Source organism: Mus caroli, unplaced genomic scaffold (assembly GCF_978045245.1).
Source record: "Mus caroli unplaced genomic scaffold, Mus_caroli_1 scaffold_12, whole genome shotgun sequence".
In the NCBI taxonomy this organism is placed as follows: Eukaryota; Metazoa; Chordata; class Mammalia; order Rodentia; family Muridae; genus Mus; species Mus caroli.
In genome coordinates, this window is record NW_028227267.1 from 18686927 (window position 1) to 18714503 (window position 27577).

Genomic DNA, 27577 nt, shown 5'->3' on the forward strand with positions numbered 1-27577 from the left:
TCTGGAGGTCACCCCTGTCCCACGGGAGCCGTGTGGCTTTCCCCAGTATCCGTCACTGTGTGTTCAGGCAGAGCCCAGGAGGGGACAGTTGATGGCAGAGCAGGGTCTAATTTCAGAGTCTCACCCCTGTATCGGCTCGATGTACTCATTCCCCTACCCCATAGGTTCCTGAAACCTGAGGGACATTCCCTGAATCCCAGGCCACCCTTTCTGAATGATGGTCCAAGTATCTGAGAAAGGGACCTTTTGTCGCTTCCCACTTTGCAGACTGAATTTCTCCCAGTGAAACCTTTCCAGTCCCTGGTGTGATGGTAAACTTCTCCTCTCCATAAAACATCTCCCTGAGACAGCAGCTTGCTCCACCAAGGGTGTGATCCACACTTGGCAGGGCCCCTGCTGCCGCAAGTGACAGCCCTGAAAAACATTCGGGAAGACCAGTGTGTGCTGGGCATGGCTAGAGGAGCAGGGTCAGACTGAGCAGCCCATCTGGGCCTGGGATCCTCACATGGCCTCTGGCTGCGGCTGCTCCCTCCACCGTGAGGCGGAGCAGTATCAGGTATCTCCTGGCTCCCACAGCCCTGGTGGTGTCTGGGTCCTTGGCATGGTTAGGCAGCAGTGGGGAGCCTGTCTCCCAAGGGTAGCATTGCCAGGCTGGTCTGTGGCTGGATACAGCAGGGCCTTGGACCTACAGCCTCCAGGCCTGCGTCACGCTGGCTTAGGTGTCCTGAATCAGAGCCAGGAAATGGATCTGCCGTACCAGTGTGGTGGGGATAATGACCAGGGCAGCTAGGGTGAACCCCAAGCTCCTGCCTGTGTACACTGAGGGTGCTAGCCTCCTATCTATTATGCCTTATGCCTGTGCTCAAGCTGCTATCCCACCTAGTCAGTAGCTGCCCCTCAAGCAGGTCCAAGCAGTATTCAGTCTTTACCAAGACTATCCTCTTATTCCACTCCCCAGTTACTCTCAGGGCAATTTCCACCCCCCAGGAGTGCCCCCAGGAATTACTTCAGTGAATCCTTCTTTGGTGGCCTCTGCCACCACTGTCCTGTCTTCTCTGCATCAGCTCCCCATGGGCCTCTAGTTTGGGCTCCATCATTGTAGAGCACAGTCACGTTCTCTTGCAATGGGTTCCCCACTGCCGCTGCCATTAGCCCCCGAGGGCCTTGAGACTTGTTTATTTGTGCATCCCACAGGCCTGATATATAGTAGGTGCCCAATAAAAGCAGGCTGGATTTAATTAAGAGGCTCCTGAAGGCGGTGCTGGAGTCTCCCTTTGTTAATGATGTGGGGAAGAGCGGAGGGTTGCACGCTAGCAAGTGCAATACCTTACCTCCCTGCCCCCAAATACCCCTACCCAAGGTGACTGCTGGGGTTGGGGCTGGGGCTGGGGCCAGCCTGCTGCTGGCCTGTCTCCAGCCTATGCCTTCCTTGCTGGCAGGAGCCAGCTCCCCGGGCTGCCCGAGTGATCACTCCAGAAAACACCCCAGTGGAAACTGCATGAATGATTGATAAGGGCTGAGAGCTGTTTAATATTTTCCTCCTGTTTAATGGCTATCAATAATTTAATACGCTCTCTGTATGTTTTTAAGAAATAGCACCCATTTTGCCGTCTCCGGTTTAGCAGGCTAAATGATTTAAGTGTTGGAAGTGTGCTCAGAGGGTTGAGGTGGAGCGAGCGAGTCAGAAATCTGGAGTCTGGAGTGGGTGGCAATGAGGGCCACCACAGCATCTTGGCCTGGGATGAGTGTGTGTGTGTGTGTGTGTGTGTGTGTGTGTGTGTGTGTGCAAAAGGGCCCATGCCTTTCTGCTAAGAGCAAGATAATTGCTTTTCTGGAGCCCCACTGAACAGCAGCCAAACAGCTGTTGCTCCCCCAAACCCTGCCCCATGCTAAGCACGAGGCTCTGGGGGCTCAGGAGCTGGGAAGGAGATGAACTGGTTCTACCACCATGGGATGAACCCACCCCCCCAGCCTTACCCCTCCCCCCTCCTGGAGCTTTTAGATCATTGTTAACGATGTGTTCAGACCATTGCCCTGGAGGGCTGGTATCTTCCAGATGGGTTTGGGATGGTGGAGAGCGATATTCAAAGCTGATAATCTCTGGACCCAGAAGGACCTGGAAGGTCACCTGCCTCTGTTGCCTATCTTTCCAGAGGCAGAAGATCACCTGGGAGGTCTTGTTAACAATTTAAATTCCTGGGCTGTCTTCCAGACCTGCATTCTCTCCAGGGAGAGGACAGAACACTGTGGGTTCAGCAATCATCTGAGTGATTTGGTCCTCAGGGGAGTTTGAGAAATTGAAGTCCAGCTTGCGTCTGATCTACCTGTGACCTCGGGGGGCCCTCCCTCTACCTGAATACCTTTAGGGATGCTGTTCTCACCCTACTCACCCCTACACATACAAACAGCTGCCTTCCAGCAGACTTCTCCAACAGGGACCTGGCCGTGCTGTGGCTCACCCATGCATCTCTTTCTTAGTAAAGGGTGTCTGAGGTGGGGAGTAGGTGCTATGGCCTCTGTAGAGTGAGCTGGCTACCTCAGATGGCTGTTAGCTGGAATTGTTGCTGGCACAGTAGGGACAGAAAAAGACCCAAGACCCACAACACCTTGGCCTATTGGCCCTCATGCCTTCCACGGAAGAGGGAAAACAGACTTATCCAAGATAATTGAATTAGCCTACCTTTCATGGGTGGTGAACTAAGGGGCTAGTGGTCACACATACATTTAAAACAGGGCTGGAGCTGGGAAGATGAAGACAAGAGGTTGGTTGTATGTGCCTAGACCCTAGCACTGGGACTCAGCTGAGACTCTGTTGCCCAGCAGGGTGTGAAGGCTGCCATGCAGACTGAGCCTGAGGGCTACCCAGAGGTACTTCAGAGGAGTCAATTCCCACGCCTCTTCCTTGGCCCTTCAGGCTCTGTGGTCTTATGGGAGAAGGGCACACATTTATGGTGCCATCTACAACAAGAGAACCCCTTAATTCTCCCCCATCACGGAAATCTCTTTGCATCCCCAAGTTCAGCTTCACCTTCGGTCTTCACTGACGGTAAAGCATCACTTCATCTGATGCTGGCCTATGATCTGTGTCACCTGGAGACAGATCACTGTAGGATTCAATTCTCTGGGAGACTAAGGAGATGGAGGGTACCACCTGCTTGAAGAATCTTTGGAGTCAGAAGAAAAAGACTCCACCTTGCTTGAGATAGGCTCTATTCCCTTCCGCCCAGAACTGTGCAAGCACACATGGGCCCAGAAAAGGATGGGAGGCTTTCTGCAGAAGGCACCACCTGGCATGGTGGGAAGGGGTGGGGCATCCCAGGTGCAGAGGTGAGGGAGGCAGCTGTGGAGTGTGGAGAGTAGGGAGGTGGGGCATGGGGGCAGTGCAGGGTGGAGCCAGACCTGCCACTCAGCTGCTATTGAAATGTCACTCAGGAAAGTGTCCTACCCTACTCATGTAGCTGAATAAATGGTCTCAGAAGTGAACATGCTTGTGTAACCACTGCGCCACCAAGAAGCACAACATTCCAGACTCCCGAGAAGGCCGTGTGTTCCTCTCAGATGCCACTCCCACCACACAAAGGATTCTGATTGGTGAAGCATGGTCTCGGTTATCAGTTCCACTTTAAAAGGAGTGGTCTGGAGGTGGGGGGAAGGGAGCATTTTGCAAGAGGCCCCTCCTTGTCTGGGATGTCCCTTAGGATTCTCCAGTCACCTGAGGCCTCTGCCCCTACTGGGCACTGGGCTGGGATGCTGCCTGGACCTCTTTTCTCCTTCCTTGTAGAATGCCTTCCTCTGAGGTCTTAAGGCTTTCAGAGAGTCAGGCTCAGAAAAGTAGAGCCTCCTGTAGCTAGGTCTCTATACCCAGCAAATGCCAGTTGCACTGAATTCTCAAAGCAAGATTGAAGGCTTACACCGGGTCACAGGGGAAGAGCTAACTGCCCCTTAATAGAAGCTGCTACATGGTTGTGCTTCAGCCCCAAGTCCCCTGTCTCTTTTTGACCTTGGTCCAAGTGCTCTCCAAGTGTGTTCGCGCCCATGGCTCTGTTGGTGGCTATGGCTAGTGCCACCTTCTCCTGATACTTTGAGGGCGTGTGCATGATGCACTAATCTGTCTATTCTGTGCCTGTGTTCATGTGCAGTGTTCACTGTGGGGCTGTTGTGCCTGGTACTGATGAACCGCCTGAACTATTGTGTACATTGCTGTTGAAATGGATTTTCTGGGTCCTGGGCTAGCCCAGCAGACTGTCTCACACCCTCCTCTACAGTGGCAATGCCAGTGTTTGCGCCACCTGCAGTAGTTAGCGTCCAGAAGGGAGTTTAGGAAGGCTTGCCAGCTGTAGATCGGCCTGATGTGGGTCTTTGCTCAATTGACACCTGTGCAGATACTGCAAGAGGCTCCTGATGCTGCCCTCTCCGAGCCCTGGCTTCAGGTTTCCAGAAGAGAGCGGGGGGGGGAGCTAGAAGCATGCTGGTGGGGTATAGTGGTGGTGTGCATGGAGGTTTGACTGTTGCTGTCTGCATACAGGTCACTGAGGGTATGAATTCCAAGACCCTGAGCCTCTTCTAAGAGGAGCTACAGCCCCCAGTTTCCGTGGAGCTCCTCTTGGGCACCGGGCTTTATTCCCCAGGAGGTAGTCTGAGGGACCCTGGCAGGCATGGTCCTGTGCACAGTCAAGTCTCTTGCCTGTGAGAGGGATATTTTCCCCTGCTAGTCTATAGATGAAGAAACTGAGACCTTTCTGAGGGCACACTAGAGGTCGGCTAGGGGACTCGGGGTTTTCCTGCAGTCCTGAACTCAGAGCTCATTTTCCTCTCTGCTTTTTCTTGCAGGACTCAGACAGCATAGAATCCACTCAGCATCTCCTTCACCACAGCCTCCCTTCCCCAACATCACAATAGCCTTGAGTTGTGATCGACTGGCAGGAGCCCTAGCAGGTGAGTGGATGGGCCAGCTGTATTGGTACTGGGAATCGGCCACTGAGGGGTGGGCAGCTATCTGAGGCCACCTGAAATAGATCTGGCTGGAGGAGCTGGTTGGGGAAATGTCTCATTTCCCAATTTCTGTTTTGTTCCTGAGCTCTGAAGCGGGAGAGGAGAGGGCATGGGCCTAGCCTCGTTGTTGGGAGTGTGGTTTATTTACCATCAGTACCCTGTGTAGGCTTGGTAGGTCTCTCCGTCCTGCTAAGGGATTTTACCTTCTAGTTTAGTTCACAGAGATAATAACAGTAGTCATAGCAATAATAACATCTTCTGCTCCTGTGAGTACCTGACTATACACTGGTACCATTTTCCCTCCATAACTGCCCTTGAGAAGTGGCTGTCACCATCACCAATGTACAGATGAGGAGACTGAGCCTTGGTACCTTGTCCAAGGCCACATGCTGCTCAAAACCTGGGTTCTAGGTCAGGTCTGTGCACCCCTGAACTCTCTCCTGGTTTCCCCATCCTGGGGCTCCTTTTTGAGGGTTGGGGCTGAGTCTCCTCAGTAGTGATAACTCAGTGAAAAAGGAGAAGTCTTCTACAAAGTGAACAGGCTGTGCTGGTTGCTACGATCTAGCTTTCTCTGATCTGGATCCCTCTGGAAGTTGGCCATGTCACATTGAGTGGGGTAACTGAGGCCTAGAGAGGGTGGGCTACAGAGGCAGGGATGACAGGGCCAGAATTGATATTAATTAACTATGTTGCACCCTCGGGCTCTCCTTTCTGCTGGGTCCCTTTCAGGCCTGAGAATAACATCTATATTATGGTAGAAAGCCCAGAAATGAACCCTGGGGAGAGGCTCTGTAGTTGGCCTGGAGAAGGAGAGAGCATTACTATGTTGATAAGAGGGAAACATGGAAGACCAAACAGAAGACACAGCTCCTATAGAGAGTCCCAAGCAAGCAAACATTAACTCACAGCCATTCTGCCTGCATCCAAGTACCCGTGAGAATCTGTTGGTAGCAGGACCAGCTGTATCATTTGCAGGGCCCGATGGAAAATAAAAAACCAAAGTCAGTTGTGCACAAAGTATCAACGATTTCAAGATGGTGATGGCACAGTGAGGTCCTTTAAAGCTTGAGGACTAGTGTGTCAAAGGGTGGCCCGTGAAGCCAGATCTCCATCCAAGTGGCAGCCATCAAGTGAGCGCTCTACCACTTACAGCCATCCACAGCCTGCTGACCCTGCCTGAGGTCCCACCACTTAGAAGGCATACACAGCCCACTGAACCTGCACAAGGTCCCTTGGCCTCCGAGCCTCATCCACTATATGAGCCGCAGTGCCCCTTCCCACAGTAGGAGGCTCTGTGATGCCAGGGTCCATCTTTTCCCAAGCAACTGGGGAGAGGTTACATTAGGGTGTGTGGGAGCTCTCTTGGGTATGCTGTTCCAGCCTGTCCTACAATCCCTGTGCCACAGTCCCAGCCCCGCTAAAATGACCAACCTGGGTTTTGGTATTTCTCAAGTCCACCAGACCAGGTAGCATATATGTCAAGGGACAGAGAGAAGGGAAGATTCAGCAGCAGAGACGCTCCAGCAAAGTCCAGAGGCTTCTGTTTGCAAAGCCTCCTGTCTGGGCTTTCCAACCCCACCCCCACCTGTTTCTGTCCACTCGGTCTTGTGGGTTGGATGCCTGGAGCCTTCTGTTTCCTGCTGCTTCAACCAGGGGCTGTTTCTTGTGGTTTTCTGCAGTGGGCAAAGTGCTTGCATAACTCATTAGATTTCATAAAGGGCATTATTCCTATTGGCTGGATGCAAAAACCGAAGGCTATGAGAGGCCTGAAACCTCTCCAAGCTTCTGGGCTGTGGTAAGATCCACCCAGGTCATGAGATGGGTGATGGCTGTAGAGGACCATACCTGGGCTCTGCCATGGAGTCTGACTCTTTCCTCTTTGTAAAATTCAACTCCAACCTTAGTTGGAGAGGCTCCAGGTTCTAGGCTGATGAAGATGACCTAGTAGGTCCTGGAGGTCTGGCCCACCAGAGTAAGGCAGCCTTCAGCCCTGCTCCTTCAGAGGGGATACAGTGAGTCAACACAGAACTTGGGCAGAGGAGAGAAGACTTGAGTTGCTTCTGACCATCACAGCTGGAAAGTCCAGATGTACAGGAGAGGGTGTCCTGTCAGGTTGTGACAGTCTGCCCCTTCAGTGGCTGGAATGTACAGCGGAAGGGCACACTGGATGGTTGCAGTGAACATTACGGGGTTAAGAATGTGAGCTCAGGGCCTAGACTCTGGGTTCCTGAAGCTCCATGTCTCTATTCTTTTATTGCCCCCGTCTAGTGGCAACGCCTCTTTAAGCCCCACCGCATCATCTGCAGGTGAGGAGGGGAGTCTGCTTCGGGAGGGTCCAGATAGCACTCTGACGACACAGCAGGGCCTGCGGATCAGCGGTGGTAGCAGTCAGGGTGTATGACGTGGTTGAGTCCAGCTGTGAGAATACATGGGCGCGGTTCCTAGAGTGAGCTTGCTGTGGAACCACTAAGAAGACATAGTGGGAAAGGGTGGGAGAGATCTGGGCTCCTGAGGAGGTGAGTCCATGCATGTGCCTTGGGCAGCCACATGACAAGAGTCACCCACTGCTGCCCCACCAGCCTCCAGACTCCAGGAAGTGATGTAATCATCTGCAATCTGTGCACTTCTAGGGCTAAGCACAGTGTAGGCTGCCAAGGCCAGCACGCAGAAGGCTGGCTGGGCCCAGCCCGAGGTCAGGCAGAACTGAAGTTCCAGGGCCGCCTGTGGCATGCCTGTCAGTCTTCAGTCCAGCTGAGAATGCATGCCCCAGGCCCTGCCTGGAATCTGTGGCCTCCAAGCCACCCCACCACCAGCAGCCTCTCTAGCCTGCCCTGCCCCCACCCCCTCCTGCTACTCCAGCCTGGAGCTGGAGATAGTCTACAGCCTGCTGCTCATTCCTGCCCGTGTGGGTCAGCAGGGTAGGTCTACCTTTCCATCAGAGCTGCTGTGTGACCTCAGAGAAGTTCCTGCCCTTTTCTGATGCCATTCCTCAGCCCATACAACTAGAAGGTAAATCTTAAGGCATCAACAATCCAATGAAAGATGAATTTGTCCTATTGTACAGATGAGGAAACTCACAACACAGAGAGGCTAGAAAACCTACCCGGAGTCACACAGCCATTGGTGGAACTGGGATCAAGCTTTTTTTCTGAAAAGCGTATGTTCTCCCTGCTGTCAGACTGGCTTTCACAGGCACTGGAACCATGCTGGTCCCTCCTGCTAAATTCAGATGGTGGCTAGACAACTGGCTGAGCGTAAGTTCAACGCAGTACTCACAGAACTGCGGTGGACAGGCACAGAAGTGACCAGTCAGTGAGGGTGAAAACCAAGGAGGTAGCCAAGAAGTCTGCTTGGAGGAAGAGACGCACTGTGGTGTTCCTCACAGGTCTCCTGGGGTGTCGTCTGTGTATCCTGGCAGCCTCACAGACAGCCAGGAAGATCTATTCAGCCACAGCTGGAAGCAGGTGTTTCTGGTGCCCCAGAGGCTCACACCCGGATTGGCCTGGCTTCTTCTGGAATGGGAGCAAGGGCAGCTCTTGGGGGACTTAGGGTTCAGCCTCAGCCGCCACACTGGAGGTAGAGCCAGAGCCTTAGTTCCCAGGCTGGGGGAAGAGGGATAGTGATGGAAGGCTTACTCCTGTACCTGGACCTTTGGGCCCCAGCAGGTCCTGAAGCCCCCAGTACCTTTTCTGGGAGGGAAAAGCCTACCTATCCAGAGGCAGGATGAGGACAGTCCAAGGGGGAGCCAACCACCCTTCTGTCACCCTCTGCACATATATCGGTCCTTCACTCTTCGAGGGTCTGAACTCAGCTCATGATTTGGGGTGCATGTTCCCGAGGGACAAGTTGGGATTACGGAAGCCCAGAAACCAGGCAGGGGGTACACAGCTACAGCTACATTACGCCAGACACAAGAGACTATGACTTGGGTCCTTCCGAAGGTGGACTAGGCTAGCTTTCTCTCTGGCTAAACCAATTATCTACTTATATTAGGACTGAAGGCCCCTAAAGCACTCTGTGAATTTAATACAAACAGCTCTTCCTCCTGCTGAGGTTTGCTCATCCATCAGGTCTTGCCTGGAGTTCGCCGTGCTCTTGTTTGTGAGACACATGCCCAGGCCACACTCAGAGTAAACGACAGCTCTACCTGTGCCTTTGTCTCTGGGTCCAAAGCCCTCACATACCTCATAGCAAAGGAGAAGACCCTGAGCTGGCCACTGTCTTGAGTCATCAAAATGTCACACTCTGTCCCAGGGAAGGAATGTGCTTCAGAAGTCACCTGGCCAAGGTCCCCGTGGCATAAGGAGACCTGAGGCCCAGAGACACACCCAGCCTTACCCCTACAGACACTGCCCTCCTGAGCTACTCTGGCTGTATGGAAGATGGTGTTGCTGACAGAGGGGACCAGCAGGAGTGACCAGAGCACTGTGTTGACCGAAAAAAAGGTCATATGAGGAGCTGTTACTGCAAGGAGCAGGAGCAGGGAAGTTCAGTTGTCTGTGGAGAGTCACCTAGAAGGGGCTGAGGAGTCCAGCTCTGAGAAAACTGATCACTGCCTTCTGGGTCATCCCCTCCACCCTGACCCATTCACTTGGTGTCAGGATGCTATGGAGGAGGACAGAAAGTGGACTGGAGATCAGAGTCCACCCATAATCCTTATCAGCTCCCTCTATAGAAGGACGCTGAGTGTCCATCTGCTCTGCAATCTGGGAGGCAGTAATGGTGTTCCTGTGACCTGGGGTAAGGTCCTGCAGCTGGTCCTCAAGAATGAACCTGAACTTCACTGCCTGCATCCAAGCCTCAGGAAAGGCTGGCCAAAGAGGCTGACCCAAGGACCATGTAGAGGGATGAGGGGGTGATAAAGGACAGGGGTGGGTATCTGGCTTTGCAAGTGCAGGTGCCAGAAGAATAGAGTTTGTACGAACTCCCTAAATGTTCCACTCTGTGCCACAGTTTTCCTTGGATCTTCTCTAGGCTCCAGGCACCAACCTCTAGGCTTTGGTAGGAATATCTGCCTTTGGTCAGCACAAGCTGCGCTTGGGTTTTTGCTGAGGGAGAGACAGAAATGTCTCGTCCTTGGGGAAGGAAACTCCAGCTGGGCTCAGAGCTTTTCCCTGGCTGATGAAGGCCAGTTTAAGACCCTAAGAGTTAGCCGGGCGGTGGTGGCACATGCCTTTAATCCCAGCACTTGGGAGGCAGAGGTAGGCATATTTCTGAGTTCGAGGACAGCCTGGTCTACAAAGTGAGTTCCAGAACAGCCAGGGCTACACAGAGAAACCCTGTCTTAAAAAACAAACAAACAAATAAACAAGACCCCAAGAGTTTCCTAGCCTAAACCATCCAGGGGGCAGGGACTGGCCTTATTGTAAGCCTACTACCTGTGGGATGAGGATCTTGTTCCCGGAGTGCGTTTGGGAGAATGGTCTGACTTGGGCATCCCATCTTTCCTATAAACAACTGCCTCCAGGGAGAGGCTGGCGGCAGGGAGAGGGTGATCCTCCCAAGGCTGTGGCAGGTGGCCCAGGCTCTGATGCAAGTGTAGTAGTACACGGGGAGACTTTCACGGCTGACACCAGTCTTCAATCACTGCAAGTTCCGGGCCCTGTGGGCTCCTCCCTGATCACCCCACATTGTGTGTCTGTCGTGTCTGACTCAACCATGGTCTTGTTCCCATCTCATTCCTGTCCTCGGTAGCTACAGCCCCAGGCCCCCTGGACTCCGATTCCTGGGATCGCATGAATCTCCTGTACCCTAGCAGAGTACACAGCTGCCTACAGCAAATGGTGGCATGGGTGGCTGAACCCAAAGCCTCTCCATGACCTTTGACTCATGTCATTCTCAGAATACCAGCTTGGTGTCAGCCTGATTCCAATGGGGGAAAAGCTGGAGTCAGAGAAGGCAGGACATTTGGCCAAGGTCACACAGCCAATCTAAAATCACGCTGCGGATCGTGGATCCTGGTCATGCTCTTCTGGGGACCAAGCAGATGTTGCCTGTATGTTAAGGGAGCCACTGGCTAGTGCTGCTGGAGGTCCAGAGGAGGCAAGGCCCTGCACTCCTCCCTCCTGGACTTTATCTGCTCTAATTGGCCACAAGCTCTGGTGCTGCTGACATTTACCTGGTAGGGAGAAGGGCCTCTCTCCCTCCTGCATAAAGATGCTAAAAATAGCTAGGGCCAGCTTCCCACAGCCCCTGCCCAGCCTACGCTTGCTCCCCGCCTCAGTGACCTTTATCCTGGGGTGGCACTAGGCTCCGCCTTGCACTCTGAGCAGGAGTCTCTGTCAGGTCTCCATGTCCTCCAGCTGTCCACAGTGGCCCTGCTGGGACCCCAGCTCCATCTTCTTCCTTCCCCATGGACATTCCCTGCCTAGAGTGGTCACCCCATCCCTGGACTTCAGCAGGGGCATGCTCTCTTCTCTGTTGATGGGAAACTCAATTTTCATCCTTCTCTATGCTGGACCCAGATGCAGTGAGGTGTTTATTTGTCCATCCTTACCCCTCCAGAAAGGAAAAGGAGACAGGCTTTGGCATGGATGTTGGGAGCCTGCGTGCATCCCCACCTCCCAAGGTGGACAGCACCGCGTGACCATAGGGTACGGGAAGGATATACTGAGGCAGTGTACAGAAAGGCTGGGTCAGGGACTGAGCACCTTTCGGGCTGTTCTCATACACTCTACTGGGAACCTAATAATTGAGAATGGGATTCTGGAACAAGAAAGGAACGTTCCAGAACAGGCTAAGGATTGGCAACTTCATGTCTTTCCAGTCAGGGCCTCTTGCCCATTCCCTGTGCGCTCCCGGATGGCCTGCCATGCCTGCCTAGCCAGTGTTTGTCTGGTTCGTGTCCTGGGTCAGCATGACCAGAAGTGTGTAGACACTGGCCTTCATCCAGTGGCTGGCTGGCTTTGGACTCAGCCCAGTGGAAACAGAAGTGGTTTTCCAGGTTTGGACTCACGCCTTGTGCACAGGCTACCCCAGCATGCCTCAGTTTCCTCAGCCAAAACAATCCGATAATGGCGTAACTTACACTAAGTAGTCTGAGGGCTTGGTCATCAGCGCCTGCGTACACAGAAGAGTGCGCATGCGCGTGCACATCCAGTTAGCATGCAGGACGCATCGGCTGCACCTCCTGCACTGAGGCTAGTTGCTCAGTTGGTGATAATGATAGTGGCCACCTGCCATGTTGAGTGACTGGTGTCAGCTGCTGAGCACAGCACATGGGATGCCGAATTCAGTCCCCAAACCTCCCTACACAAGGTCCTTATTGTACACTGCATTCCAGATGAGGAGACAGAGGCACAGAGAGGCCACCCACAGTTGGAAAGGGGTGACATTGGAAGTCAGAATCAAGAGTCAGCCCAGATTCTTGAGTGGCCAAACAGCTGAGCATACCTCATCCTGCCCCAGGGTTAGCACACAAGTTCCACATCCTGGGGATTCAACTCTCTTTTGGGACAAAGGGTGGCATGTGCTCAAGGTCACATGCAAAGGTCACCTTCCTTCTACTTTGTTTGAGACAGGCTTTCTTGCTGTTTGCTTTTGTGGACATGGACACTAGACTGGCTGGCCTCTGAGTTCCTGGGGATTCTCCCTTTGCCTTCCATCTTGATGTCCCATCATATTGAGTCATCTGTCTCTCTAGCCCTGAGATGTAATAGGAAAGGCAGAAGGATCCCCGCCCCCAATCCCCCAGCCCCCAGCAGGACCTTCCTGGTACAGCAATGGAGTACACCATTGACAAAAGAGAAGTACCAGCAGAGGGACAGAGTGGAGCCTGAAACAGCTGCTGGCCTGCGTTACCAGTGCCCAGGCCAGGACTTCTGGGGTGAGGAGCCCTGGGGTCCTGGGTCATTTGTTAACCAATATAGACTGCAGTGCATATTGAGGCCAGGTCTCTTATGGAAGAAGCGGGGAATATCATCTCCACCCACCTCTGCCTCATCCCCTTACCCTTTAATCATGTCTGGATCTCTGACCCTCTCCCCATCTTGCTCCTGCCAGCAGCCAGGCCTTACTGTGTCTCTGCCTCTACGTCATGGTCTCCCATCCTTCTCTGTCTCCCCAGCTTCCTATCACAACCAGAGAAAAGTCCCAAGATGGCAGGCATCCAGGCCATCTTCCTGGCTGGGTGAGGTCAGAGAGCTGTTTGGGCCTCTCTTAGCCCACCTCAGCCTCTGGCCTTTGGTGGTATGGGTAGTGTGGCACCTCTGTGCAAGCCTGGCTTTGTGCCTAGTCCGTGCCTAGCTTCACTGTGGATGCAGTGCATGCTGGACCAGAACAACAAAGCTTTAACTATTTCCTCACACCCTTCTCAGACACTACCTAGAACTGCTGCCCCCAGCTACCCAGTGTGGCTCGGGCCCAGCTTCCGGAGACAGGAGCTGCCTGTCTGTTCACAGGGATGTTCAGTTGCAGAGAGGGGGTGGAGCTCCGCAGTGGGGAGTGAGCAGGCATGTGCTCCCAGCTCTCAGCTATGTGACTTTGGGCAGCCCAGATAATTTATGACATATGGGTAACAATAGCACCTTCATCATGGGCACAGGAATTAAATGAAGTGACATGTGATAAGAATGTTTGGGGTCCTGGGACATTGTATGGATGATGGGTGTATTGCTTATCCATTTTTTTTTTTTTTGTCGGGGCAGGGAAGTGCTTCATTCTTGAGCTGTCCATTATCTTTAAAAGCCTGACTTTGTCTTTGATGTAACTCAAATGCCCACCCCTACCTTTCTGTCCTAGTAGTTCTTCCCAGGGCTCCTGACACCCCAAGAACCCCACTTAGTGCTTGCTGGTCTATGTTGTCTCTTTGTCACCCCATCTCCACTGAGCACCCTCTGATCCGACCTCAGGGTACATTCATTTTCTCTCCACAAGTGTCTGGACCCCGGGGGCCGGGGCTAATGACAGTGTGTTGGGTGAACCCGTGTTCAAGCAAAATCATCTCCAAGTGCAACACAGCTGTAGCCAGGCCAGATTCTGGGTCTACTGCTGCTGAGGTCATATCTGGGCCACCTGGAGCCAGGAACTCACCCTGGCTTCAAGGGGCTCAGCAGGCACCATGGAAGGTGATTTGCCACAGGCTCCCCTGTGGTCCAAAGCCTCCCTCTGAGCTACAGGGCTGTGTTTTGTTAGCTGAGGTTCTGCCCCTCCCCCCCACAGCCCTCTGTTAAATTGTGTTATTATATTTAAACAGATCAATTCCATTGCAGAGTTTTCCCGTCCTAATGATGAGTTTGCAGTGCAGATACCATTGATTTCGCTCAGTCCTGAAACCCAGCTGATGAATGACACCCAGTGCTTCCTTAGAGAAGCACTTAGGCAGCTCTGCATGAGCTCCAGGCTTCCCAGAGATACTGCCCCGCCCCTCCTTCAGCTGCTGCCTGCAGTTGGGGTTGAGATCAAGGGCCAGAGGAGACCCCCCCCAAGCCCCTCCCTAGATGGAAGGAATAGCATAGCAGGCCCTGCTCCTGCCCCAGTGACACAGGACTTGTATTGATTTTGGCCCCAGGCAGGACTTACAGAGCAGAGACGCCTGAGGGTGGGATCTTGATCTTCTACAAATCCAAAGCAGCTTCTTAGGAGTTGGCATCCAGTCCTTAGACCTGGTGGGGTTGCCCATAAAAGCTGCTTGAGATGCCTTTGGGAAGTGGGGGGGTTGAGGGAGGGTCAAGAGCTGCCCTGCTGAAGAGGTGAAAGGGCTTCACAGTGTTCAAAGGCACCCTTAAGCTGCCACCCAGGGCTTTGGCTCTCAGATTCCTCCCTTACCTGCTTCTCTGAGTTCCTGTGGGGAGGAACCACTGTTCCCAGGGTAGAGGGACCTCTCCCCCCCAGCCCTCCCCCCCCCCCCCCGTCATAATGGAGGTACAGTGAACTCTGAGAGCCAGTTGGGTTCCCAGCTGTACTTTGTGAGTGTCATGATGGCAGGGAGGCTGTCCCACTGCCAGCCTTTTTCTTAGCCACCCTGGGCTTCTGTCTGCTTGAGTCCAGGCCCTTTGCAGCTTTCAGGCTTAGCCATCCACGGGCAGCACACTCAGGAGCCTAGACACTGGTCTAGTGGAAGACAAGAGGGAGTGGTAGGGAGTGTGATGAACCTCAAAGGGCCTGCCTGGAGGCCAATGTGCCTGCCCCCCAGCTCATTTTTTTTAGAGACCAGAGCTTGTGGCCAGGAGGGGCTAGCTGCTCGTCATCCTCAGGGTGCTGTAGCTTTGGAGTGGGGGTAGGGGCTGTCCACTGACTGCCCAGTGCTTCCCAGGCTTCCTGAGACCACCCGTCACTGAGAACCCCAGGCTGGCCCCATCTGCGCCGTTCCCGTACATTCCCAGCGCCCACCCCAGCCACCTCCCTTCCTGCAGACTGACAGCTCCTGTAATCAGGTTAGCCTCCTTCTGCTCAGTGCGTGCTCTGCTGAGCCAGACCAGCTGCCTCTAATGGCGGGGTCCACCTGGCCCTCTCTGTGGTGCTGGGGTTGGGGGAGGGGAACTGGGGAAAGACCAGCCAAGGGGGAGGCTGAGCATCTCTCCGAGTGGCCCTCTCTACGAGGCCTTATTCTGGCATCCAAGACCCTGTTTCCTTCTCCCACCTCCATGACCCTGGGCACTCGTGAGCACAGCAACTGCCGCCCTTCATGTGTGTTTGCTACACTCCCTTCTATGCATCCTTGGAAACCCAATTCCCATCTCTATCTCTTCCTCTGGACTCCTTTCCCTGGCCCCCACCAATACTGGGTGCTCCTCTGGCCGGGAACTTCTCAGTGCCAATGTGTTGAGAGCATTACCCCTAGATCTCCTTCATCGGGAGGTTCAGGAAGAAAGGAAGAAAAAATTCCCTTTCTCTGTATGGACCTCAGGTAGCAGCTTGAGAAATACCCAGTAAATGTCCAGCGCCAGCCAAAGAAATAAGCAGCCAGAGCAGAGAAAGAGTCAGGAGGGTCAGGACAGCTGCTACCTTCCCCTTGTTCACTCGTTTACTTCCTGCTGGGGAGGTCCATTCCGGGCTTCTCTAGACACATGCTAGGCCTGAAATAGACCCATGAGGCCTTGGTGGTATCTTCACAGCCCCTCCTCCCTGCTGGGCATCTTGGCTTCTCCCCTCTTGGGCCCTGCACAGTGCCAGGACCTTTACCATCCAGCAAGGCCAGGCTATGCTCTCTGGCCCTGTGTACTTTGGTTTTTATAAATACCGTGTACACGTAGGGTCTGCCGCACCCCAGGAGCGCTGTGTGTAAGGACTGGAGTACTACTGCAGGCGTGACTGTGCTACTAAATCCGCCAGCTGCCTAGTTACCATTCATCTTGCATTTATTTCTGCTAATTAAAAAGAGGAACTCTTAACAACTTTTACGTAAATACTATATTTGTTCTATGTAAAGATGGGATTCAGATTTGCTGGTGATTAGCTGATTGTCTAATCTTGTGGCTGTCACACATGATGACCTTGTCTCCCCCTCCCCCTCCCCCGCCCCTGCCCCCGCCCCGCCCAACCTTAGAACTCAGATGCACTAAAGGTTCCTGGTTGGGTGTTGGGGGGAAAGTAGTCAGGGGGCCTGTCTGGGGTGCAGGGGTTCACCAGGAACATTTAGTATAAGCAACCATGAGTGCTTAGGCTACGGTCTGACTGATGGAGCTGGGGGAGATTGAGACACCCCCATCTCCCAGCGAGAGGTGATGTCTACTTCTGCTGTGTGGACTTACCTTCTAGGACTCAGCCAGTGTGCTGTGCACGTCTTGGGAAATGGACTAAGAATTTGGGGCTCAAACTGTCCATCCTATGGAAGAAAGGGGCAGCCCAGCTAAGCCCCTGTGCTCTTCTAGAATTCTCTGTTCCTCTCACTTCCCACCTGTGCTCTGGCTCCACAACAGCCATAGTGCTCATGGACACATCCGCCCCACCTGAACAGAGGCTCCTGAACAACAAGCCTGCACTCTCCCAGGCCCTGCACACTGATGTGCCAGGAAGCAGGTGTGGGGCTGATTTCACATTTTTTAATATTATGTATTTATTTTCATGTGGATTAGAAAATATGTATAATTAGTATATAAGACCCATGATTTGGCAGACGATAGTACTTTAGATGAGGCTATATAAAAAAGAAGGTGATTGGTTTAAAATGATTTAAATAATGATACATAAATAATTTAGGTGGAATGCAGATGGGCTTGCTGTATCTGGTGACAGAGGAGGAGGACACACTGAAAGAGCCCGGGTGATGATGACTTCCAAGTCAGAGCCAGTCCCTGGCATTGGGAACCCGGAGACCTGAGTCCTGACTGCCATTCCCTGATCTATAGATACCTTACCTTATCCTAGGTGCAGACAGCACTCCCAGGTCATTCCAGAGTCTCCCTTACTCTCTTGGCCATATGCAGAGTGAGAGTGGGAGGACCTGTGGAGTAGCTTCCTGCCCAAGGTCACTTGACACAGGGCACAGCCTATGTCTTGGCCTCTCTGATGTCATAGGCTGTAGATAGGAGGTCAATGAGCCCCTGGCTGGCTCCCTACTGTCTATCTGTCTTCCAAGCCAGTCTCAAGACACTAAGGCTGAACAGCTCCAAGGCCCTGGTGGCTTTTAGCCAGGGTTTTCATCTTGCCTGCTGCTTCTGAGACCTTGGTCTCCTCCTCTCTTCCGTAGGAGATGGTGGGCCCGAGAGACATCTGAGAGCCTCGTGCAGAGTGCTCCTTGGGAAGTGCTCAGAGCAGTCATGGTATACTGTGGGACATGGATAGATCCCTGGGCCACCCACCTCCTGATATGCTATCTGTGGGAGGGGACCCCCCAGTGCTACCAGACACCCTCAGTTCATCAACCCTTGGGTGGTCCTGGAGACCTTAGGGGAAAATGGGAGGCGAGGGAAGAACAAAGGCATGGCTGGAGTGGCCAAAGACACCTGTCACTACCACCTCCTCCTCTTCCTCCTCTTCCTCTTCCTCCTCCCCTTCTTCCTCCTCTTCTTCCTCCTGTTCCTCTTCCATCAGCCACCAGCTAGCCTGTTCTACCATCATTTGACTTCATGACCCCAGGCTTCCAGCAATTCTCCTTGCCCTCCAAAGGACTAGCTGCAGACCTCTCAGGAGCTCACTGCTCTTACAGGCTGGCCCCTGTGGCCACTCCTCTCCAGCCACTTCTTCTCTCTGATGTGGGATAGAACCTGGCAGGAAGCTGGGTGACGTTGAGCAGCCCCTTCCTCTACCCCACTACCAGCCCTGTCCATGTCTAAGGTCTCTCCCGCTCCAAACCCTATCTATCTATCTATCTATCTATCTATCTATCTATCTATCTATCTATCTGCCCTGGCAAGTGGAGGCAGCATCCCTTTCTACCTATGCAGAAAACCCAGTATGGTGAGGCAGAGCAGGGGGCCTGTTCACTCGCTGAGGCGTTGGTGCCAGGTGGGATGAATCAGTGATGTCGTTCATGGATGAATGCATACATGAATGGGTATACTTAGCATCCACCCTTGGTTGCTGCTGCTGCTGCTGCTGCTTTCGGAGTCTTTCCAGCTTCTCGGTGGGGTGGCCAAGAGGACTGGTCAGGGCACAGTGCCAGCCTGTCTGGGTTCCTATCCTGGCAGTGACCTTGAGCTGTTTTCTTCGTGTCCCTCTATGTTTCCTCATCTTTTAAAATGGGTACAGCGTGTACTTCCCAGGATGTCATGAGACTAAATGAGTCAGTTGACATAAAGTACTTAGAATGGTACAGCTAATGGCCCTAAGTTGGTCGGTATTAACAGTTTCGCTACCACGATGATGTTTAGCAAAGATTAGGGAGAAGCTGGCTGGAGTCTTGGAGTTCCTGGGAGCTGTGGAGTGTTTCAGGTAGAGAGGTGTCACAAGTTGTAATTGGGAGCTTCTCACTATAAGTGTTTCTGGTCAGTCATTTAAAGAAGCCTCGCCAGAAATGGGATGTGGATTCCTGAGGATCCAGGAGTTTGTTCTGATTTTTCTAACTCTAAATAGGCATTTACAATTTTACATATTTTTTCAAGAGGGCCTCCAAAATGCCATAAACTTCAGCTGTCATAGACCTGTCACTGTGCCTGTTTCTGTGCCCCCCCCCCTTTCACTGGTCCCAGTAGGAGGCCTCTTAGTCTTGACCATGTGGTGTGCCCCAGGCTGAGCATGGCCTGAAGGATTGATTCCAGGCAGCCCACAGGGGGAAGGGGCCCTCAGAACACCTCCTGCCTGGGATGCGCATCACACCAAGGCCTGGCGCTAGGCCGAGTTGCTGCTGCTTTGCTAAGCTGAGGGCCACAGCAAGCAGGCTGAGACCTCCGTACTCTCTCTCCCTCCTCCCCTGTGTATGCCCTGGTGCGGGCACTGGAAGGCAGTTAGGCTATGGGAAGCAGGTTGCTGAGTTGTTGGGTTGTCGTTGGAGTAGCTGGCTGTGTGCCCAGTTTGGTGTCAGGGACCCTGTGTCCTGTGTCAGGTCATTGGCCTTGCTCAAAAGGATCTCCCTAGTCAGCAAGACCACAGGATTCTCACCTGAAGGCTAAGGAGAAGATGGTGTCAGCCCCCTTATCAGTAACCTCAGAGTGAGGCATAAAGAGAACTCATAGCTCTCGAGGGCAGGACAGATAGAACTGGCTTCCAGAGGCTAGGCCGTTAGCTGGGGAAGACCCCTGGGTAGGCACTATGGACACTTGCTGCCTCCACTGGCATCAGGGCCTCTAGACCCTGCTCTGAGAGGGCCATTTATAACTCACAGCTGTGCGGTCCTGAGCCCAACTGACTGTGGTAAACCGATCTGGCTTCAGGAAGTCCCAACCCAAGGCCACTCCCAACCCGGCCCCTTGCTCTCCTCACCTCCTGACACCCACATCCTGTTCTCAGCAGGAAGGCAGGCAGTGGGGCCCAGCCAGGGTCTCCAGCTGCAAAGCCCCAGATGGCCCTAGAACTGTGAGGCCCTAGAACCAACAGCATCGAGGCCTATTCCAAAGACAAATATATAGGGAGACCAAGGTCAAAAGAAGGCTGGGGGCTGCGCTAGAGTCCACAGAATCAAGGCTCAGGAATGCGGTTGTATCATCAGGGGTATGCTTGGAGCTCCTGGTATGATCCAAAGAGGGATTGATGCTTCTAGCCCCTGCCAACGATCACCAGAGGAGTCTGATGGAAGAAAGAGGAGGGCTTCAGGGAATCCTGGGAAAGGACACCATCTTGGATCCCAGACTTCGGCATTGCCATCTTCATCCAGTCGCCTCATTCTCTAGAGGCTCTTTACCAAGCCCAGAGATTGTGTAGGGCTAGGCATGGGCTGGAGAGAGGCTACTGCTGCACGCTCCCAGCACCTGAGACCTAGACTTTGTCATATGCTCAGGGCAGGCACTTACCTCTCTGCCTTGTTTTCTCTGCAAACACTCTTCTGCCAGAACTTCACTGCAGTGAGTCTAGATTCTAAAATCAGAACCCGAAAGAACATACATTTTGTTTTGTTTATTTAGGTTGTGTATTTATTAAAGAATAAGAGAAATGCATTAGAAATACCTAACTATCTGTGGCTCTCCTCTGCTACACACTGGGTCTGGAGGATGGGGAGATGGAGACAGGTAGACCCCTGAGGCTCAGCAGCTGGCCAGTCAAGCAGAACTGGTGAACTCCAGGTTCAGTGAGAGTCCCTGTCTCAAAAGACCAATGTGGAAAACCAGGTGTAGTGGCAGACACCTTTAATCCCACCACTAGGGAGGCAGAAGCGGGCAGATCTCCATGAATTCAAGGCTAGCCTGGTCTTCAGAGTGAGTTCCAGGCAAGTCAGAGCTGGTAAGACATAGTAAGACCATGTCTCAAACACACACACACACACACACACAAAGAAGATGGAGAGTGAATACAGAAGACACTCAACACTGACCTTATGTGGCACACAAACGCATACAAAAATTAAATGAGTAAGGCTCCATGGTTAAGCATATACTACTCTTCCCGGGGACCTAACTTTGCTTTCCAGCACTCACACTGCCTGTAATACTAGGGGGATCCAGTGATTCTGGCCTCCAGCTTCCCGTGGGCACATGGAGGTGCCCTCACATGCACATACCCACACAGAGGGCACCCACACAGGTGGCTTCTGAGAGAGCAGCTCCAGCCATGTCCCAGGAGGGCACAGCATGCAGACTCTGGATCTCCAGAGTCAGCTCTACTCCCTAGAGGTGATCCTCAGGGCTGTGCAGTGTCTCACTGAACCAGGAGGTGAGGAGGGCTGGGTGTGGTGCAGTGTCTGACCGGGGGTTGGTTCTGTGGCAGGTGCTTTTGACATGGGGGATAAATAATGGGAATACAACTAACTGGTTGTCCCGTGACGGTGATTTTTATGCTTTTGAGGAAACATGGATAGCGTTGATACAGGTCTCAACAAGCATGTGGATTGAACTCAGGTTGTCGCTCACCTGCTTAGGCTGGGTTGTAAGATGCAGGCAGGAAACTGGGCGGTGGTGGCGCACGCCTTTAATTCCAGCACTTGGAGGCAGAGACAGGCAGATTTCTGAGTTCAAGGCCAGCCTGGTCTACAAAGTGAGTCCAGGACAGCCAGAGCTATACAGAGAAACCCTGTTTTGGAAAAAAAAAAAAAAAAAAGATGCAGGCAGGAAAGAGAGGTATCATGCTATGTGGGGCAGGGGGCTCTGATGGCTCATTAAGGGTGGCCTCTTGTGAGTTTGGAACTAGGGCGGTGGGAGAGGGAGGAGGGTCTCAATTGGAGACAGGGGATAAAGAGAGGTGGTGGTCCAGGTCCTAGGAACCTTGTTGCCAGGTCCTAGGAAGAGATGAGCTGCTTCCCAATTTAAATGTTGCTGAAACCCTGCGTCAGGCTTGCTGTGGTCTCAGTTGGAGGACCCTGTGGGTCAAGGATGGTCAGGGCAGACTGCTGGATTTGGGACAGAGCCAGAGGAGAAGGGAGGTTGACATTTTCCCAGCCCCTGGACTACTGGGGAGTTCAGAGTTGGTACCCAAGCAGGCACTTTACTCTGGATGGGTGGAGGCACTGCACCTTTGAGCCTCAGAGGGCGGAGCCAGGAAGCAGCTAGACCTGAGTCTGGAAAGGGGTGGCCACGACTGGCCCTGCTGGGGAGACACATTTGGGAATTGTTTATAACTGGTGTTGCAAGCGATGCAGCCAATGAGGTCACCCTGAGAGAGCTTGTGGAGAGTGTGGAGGCCAGGAGTCTGAGTCTGAGTCACAGCCATCTGGCCCTGGGGAGGAGGACAGATGGGGAGGGGACAGGAATGGATGTCATGTCAGGAGGGGGCAGCCAGGGAGACAGAGGAGAGCAGAGCCAGTTCTAAGTGGTCAGAGGGATGTGAATGGGAGAGCAGGGAAGGGCACCTGGATACAGAGGGAACAGAGGGAGCAAACACAAAAGCTCAGAGGCCTTAACAGGGAAGTGGTATTCAGAGACGGCTGTTAGAGAGGGAGAAGAGCCTGGAGACTTCCTTCTGCTATACAGGTGGAGAGGACCTTAGGACTCCCACTAGGCTGCCAGTGAGCCTTTGTCCTGGTCCTCTGTACATCTGTCGAGGCCCCACCAGGCCTTCAGGCCTGCCTATTTCTCACTCCTTGAAAAGTCCTGTTGGACCATTCTGAGCTCCTGCCCATCTAGGGCTCTTGAGCTCAATGTTATGCCCCTCCCCGTAGCACTTGTCCAAGTCACAGGGCTCAAGGAGGCAGTGCAAGGGAAAGACCCCTATCTTATCCCTGAGCAAGAGCTGATAAAAAGATCTCTGCTTTAAAAGAGAGCCACTCTTGCGGGCCGCCGAAGGGTTAGAAAGCCAGCCACGGCACGCTGCCTTGGCAGGGGACTGTGTTCTATCCCGTGATTGTTTTCTTTTCTTACCTGGGCTCTTTCTCAGCATGTCTCCTCTGGGCCAGAGCAAGGCTAGTGAGCTACAAAAAGAGTACTTGTTGCTGCCAAGGATGGGGGAGGGGGAGGTGTTCCTCTCTTGCTACCCTGGCAGGACTTTGGAAGCTGCGACTGCCCCATGTTGGCAGTGTGCTGGACCCAGAATCCCTGAGTCATCATCTCCTTCCTCTCTAATGACCCTGCAGGCCCTTCATGTGCCCCACAGCAGATGGGCAGAGGAACAACAGTGGGTGCCCATGCCACCCCCTCCCTAGAGCTTTTGGAAGTACGGTTGAGGCTGGGTGGCTGGTGGGGTGTGACAGAACAATATGGAACTCCTTAGAGAGAAGCCCTGCCCTGCCTGTAGCCTTAGCCTAGGTACAGGCTCAGCAGGACAGAGCTTTGGACAGGAGACACAGGAGCAAGGCCAGCCCTCAGAGCAGGCACTGGCAGGGGTGGCAAGCGGTTGGCTTCTGACATTTCTCAGTCTGAGAAGTGTATGGAACTCAGGTGAGGACTTGCTGACCCCATCTCTCTTGGGACAAAGGAAGAGGAGGTGCCCTGTGAATCGCATTAGGATTAGGGAAACTAGCCAAGGCTGCTTTGATGCTATGGGGCTCTCTGTCGCCTCTGTGGCAGGATACTGTGGGTAATCTAATTAACGTGCCCTGTGGATGCCCAAGTAATCCCAAGCCTTCAGACTCACTTTCTTTAAGCCTCCCTCCACCTGTCTCTGTCTTAATCCTCTCCTGCCTCGGTGATCTCTGGCAGGGCTGGACTTATCGCCATTAAACAGATTGGTAAGCCAGGGCTGGAGAGAACAAAGTGTGTAGGATGCTGAAGCTAATTTACTGGGGGGGGGGTGGAGGGGGTGGAGGGCTTTAGCCCTAAGCCATCTGAACCCAAAGTCTAGAATAAAACAAGCCCTACCATCTTCCACATTCTTCTAGAATATCCAGGCATAAACCACCTTTTGGCATTCTCACTGTGGAGTTGAGGAAGTGGAGGGAGGGCCAGAGAAAGCAAGACACTTGCCCAGAACCACACAGCAATCCATCAAGTCTAGCCTCAGAATGCCATCTGGTACCCTGCTCCCCAAGGGAAGGCACAGTCCACTGTGGATTCTGTCCCGGCACTGCTGCATCAAACTCTCCAGCAATCCCGCCCTCTTTGAAGACACCTTTCTCTGAACCCCAGAGCTTTCCAGTGCCCATTGTTTAAATATAGATTACTAATGGAATGCCTTTTCTTCGCCTTCCCAGTGAATAGTTGTGTAAAGTTAATTTGCAGTGTTATGTAAATTCTGTTTAACTTCAATCAAGTTTCTAATTATGTTTTTACCGCAGTAATTCCCATTTGATTTGTCATCTCCTGTTAGGTATTTAACGTTCGGTGGGCAGGCTTGCTTTCTACCGTGTCTCCATCCCACCAGCTCTTACTTCTTGCTCTCTGCATCCATCCCGGGTGCTTTACCCACCCAGCTTTGCTCTGTTGCCTCCTGAATTGTCCAACTTCTTTCTAATCCAGGGAGTGTTTCTCCTGCATTACTCTCTGTGTCCCCCACTCCTTCTCTTTGTACCCTTATGTCATTACAAGGCCTATGTAGAAACTGCTTCCTAGAGTCCCTAATGCTGAGGAGAAATGAAGTTCCTGGGCGTCGGTTCAGAAGCCAGGGTCTGGCCTTGGAAATGTGCTCAGGAACTTAGTAGGTAAGGGACCTGAACCAACACTAGGGTGAGCCATAGCTCTCAGGGCTGTGGGGTGGGACATGGGTGAAAACCATGGCTCTGACGTTGATTGACACCCTCATTAGTGTTGTTTTTGTGGCCACACCCCCACCCCACCCCTGTCTGTGAAGCAGAATGACAGGAGTCCTTGTACTCAGGCACTGTGAGGGTAGATGAGGGTAGATGAGGGTAGATGAAGAGCTTCCTGGGGCCAGATGGAGATGGCTTTTATCTGGGAACCCTCAGCCACGCCTCTCACTCTTCTCTGGATTTTCAGAGTTGCTTTTATAGGCAGCTTCTAGGCTGATGGGGCCTGATAGCCAGGCCAGGCCTGAGCCAGGGCAGGAGGAAGCTAGTTGCAGGCACTCACACCAGCAAGGGCAGTCAGAATGTCTCTGGATACTATTTAGAGGGCAGACCCTACACACACACATACACACACACACACACACACACACGAGAGAGAGAGAGAGAGAGAGAGAGAGAGAGAGAGAGAGAGAGAGAGACTTTTGAGACTTTGTCCCATGGAACTTTTGACAGGTAAAGCACAAAGCTAGAGCTGTCCCTGCTAGGTGTCATGCTCTCACACCCCCAAAGTCATACCATGTAGTCCAGCTATGAAACTAAACTCTGTTGCCAAATCCCTGAGACCTCCTTTCTGGGCCTTGAGTCCATCCTCAGCCCTGGCTCTGGGATTCTTTGTTATCTGAGAGTTGCTGGAAGCCAGAGGGGCTACCTGGCATGTGTCCGCCCTTGGCGGGCAGAGGGAGGAAGGAAAACAGCAGACAGAGGCCTGGGTGGGCACATTCCCCTCCCCATCCTGTCCTCTGTGTCCCGCATAGTCCTGGCTTCCCACCCAGCATGGCCAGGAAGCAGAAAACAAACGTTTGCACAGAGCAAAGTGAGCAAAGGCCACTGGTCACTCATCCTTCAGAAACTTGAACTGGCCCAGCCTGCGCCACCGGGCCTTGTTGCCACCTGGCCCACAGTGTGTGGTTGTGGGTACCTACATGCCTGTGAGACCAAGGGAACCTTGACCATCACGTGGCTGCTTTTCCCATTTATCTAAGTAAGCAGTTCAGGCCAGCTGAAGCAAGGAGCCTGCCGTGCAGTGAAGGACAGAGGACGGGAGCTGTAGTATAGTGAAGGGCCCTGAGCCAGGGGTTAGAGCTCCCAGGCTGGGACCAGCCCTGTATAATAGATCCTCTCCAGCAGACTCTCCAGCCTGCTCCTGTACCATCCATCTGACCACAGAAACCCTCCCAGCCCCACCTCAGAGAGGCTGGAAGCTCTGGCAAGGCAGAGCTCTAAAAGGCAGCATCCTAGCCAGAGATGGGGGTTGGTATATGAAAGCTGCCTCCAACTGTTGTGGCCCAACACATACCCAGAAAGCCACTAAATGTGTGTGAAGTCCCTACTGTGTGTCAAGTCCTGGTCTGTGTGGAGGTAAAGACTTTCTCTAGAACCTCTGGGGAACCCCATATCTGACATACTTCCTTCCTGTTGGAGGATTGAAATCAGTCCCCTGCCACGGTAAGGACCCTATGACCTTGTCATGAGTTGCCCTGTCTGACCTCCCATAGTTCAGGATGTCAAAGCCCCCAGTCAGAGCTCAGTGAGTCAGGTAAGAGACTTGTATTCCTCAAGGACCAAGGACTGAGCAGGTGTTTCCAGCCGAGGAGGGGCCTTTCCTCGGGCCCCCTTTCCCAGAGCCAGAGCAGCTGCCTGCAGCTGACAGATATGCAGGCCAAGATGACCTCTGAACATCTGGGGACTTCTATGAACCCTCCAGGCAGAATAAGACAGCCCAAGCGACAGGCCTCGCTTGGTTGTTGCTGTGTTCGCCAGTCTTTCTAGGAACAGTGCTGTCCTTCCAGGCCCAGAAGGAGAGCTGTAGTTGCCACTGAGTAGTGAGGGAGTCCTATTTGGTGAGCTACCTGTGTTCTTGTCTGTATCCCCTTCTTGGCTGGCTCGTCCCTCTCTCCTTTCTTTTGACAAATATTTCTTGGCATGTGTCCTTGCCAGCTCGGTGTTCCAGGAAAACCAGCCCTAAAGGTATTAATGGTCAAATCAATGGCAGCCTCCCAGATAGGCCAAAGGGGTCAAGAAGGTAAGGCGTGTTAGAAGAAGCAGCTGTGTATAGGAATTGAGATACAGCTACCTGGGCTCTGGGAGGGAGAAGGACCCTCAGTACTGGGTGTCAAGATGAGGAGGTACTGAGGGCCACCTGAGAGCATGCAACGCATCACCAGACTTTGCTTTGATAACATTTGAGGATACAATATTCAGCACGAAGAAGATGCATGGGGAGCCTCTGTGCAGAGAAAATCCAGAGGGGTGTAGCTGGTGGCTGCCGTTTTACCAGTCGCATGTGAATATGGGTGCTGAGCTGGGCGGGCACAGAGTAATGAGTCTAGAGCCGACGTTGCCATCTGGGCCTTCAGGTTGGGTTTCCGCTGCCCACAGTCATCTGGTTGTTCTAGTGTGCTGGCCACCTGCCAGACTGAAGTCTGACCTCTATCCTCCACCCCACTTGTCTGAGGCCACAGACCATTGGCCTTCAGCATCTCTGAGCCCCTCCCAAGCTTCCTGCCTCAGAAGTCCCAACTCTCTAATCAGGCCCCTTGTCTACAACTGGCAGCCAGTGTGTGGCTCCTATCAGTTCTGCCAAAACTTAGCAGATGCACATTCCCGCCTGTCAGGATGTCCAGGGCCAGGAGGCCGGCTGGGGCTAATCTTGGTTGGGGGGGGCACTTGGGCTACCATGTGCAATCAGAAGAACTGGGTTGCAGGGAAACCCTGGTCCCTCCCACTCCCAATGGACAGAAGAGGGCTGTAGGCCTAGGAGGCCCGAGAGGAGGCCTTGTTTACTCTGATGTGTAAGAACTGCCTGGGGGAGCAGTGAGGAGCCAGGGGGATCTAGGAGACTGTGTTTATATCCACTAAGCCCCCAGAGCAGGCCACCAACTTCCTTTTTTACTGTACCCCCAGCCTGGGTAGATATAGCCCCAAATCCTGTGAGCCATGGAG

General features: G+C 53.1%; 1 protein-coding gene across 6 annotated transcripts in view; it reads left to right on the forward strand.

Annotated features, from left to right (window-relative positions):
- Positions 1-27577, forward strand: part of Zmiz1 (zinc finger MIZ-type containing 1) — a 207182-nt gene that overhangs the window by 39273 nt on the left and 140332 nt on the right. For all 6 annotated transcript variants that reach the window (XM_085828427.1, XM_029468727.2, XM_021182703.3 and 3 more), the window contains exon 2: positions 4831-4935. The gene's annotated coding sequence lies outside the window, so the exon portion shown is untranslated. The remainder of the gene's footprint in view (positions 1-4830; positions 4936-27577) is intronic.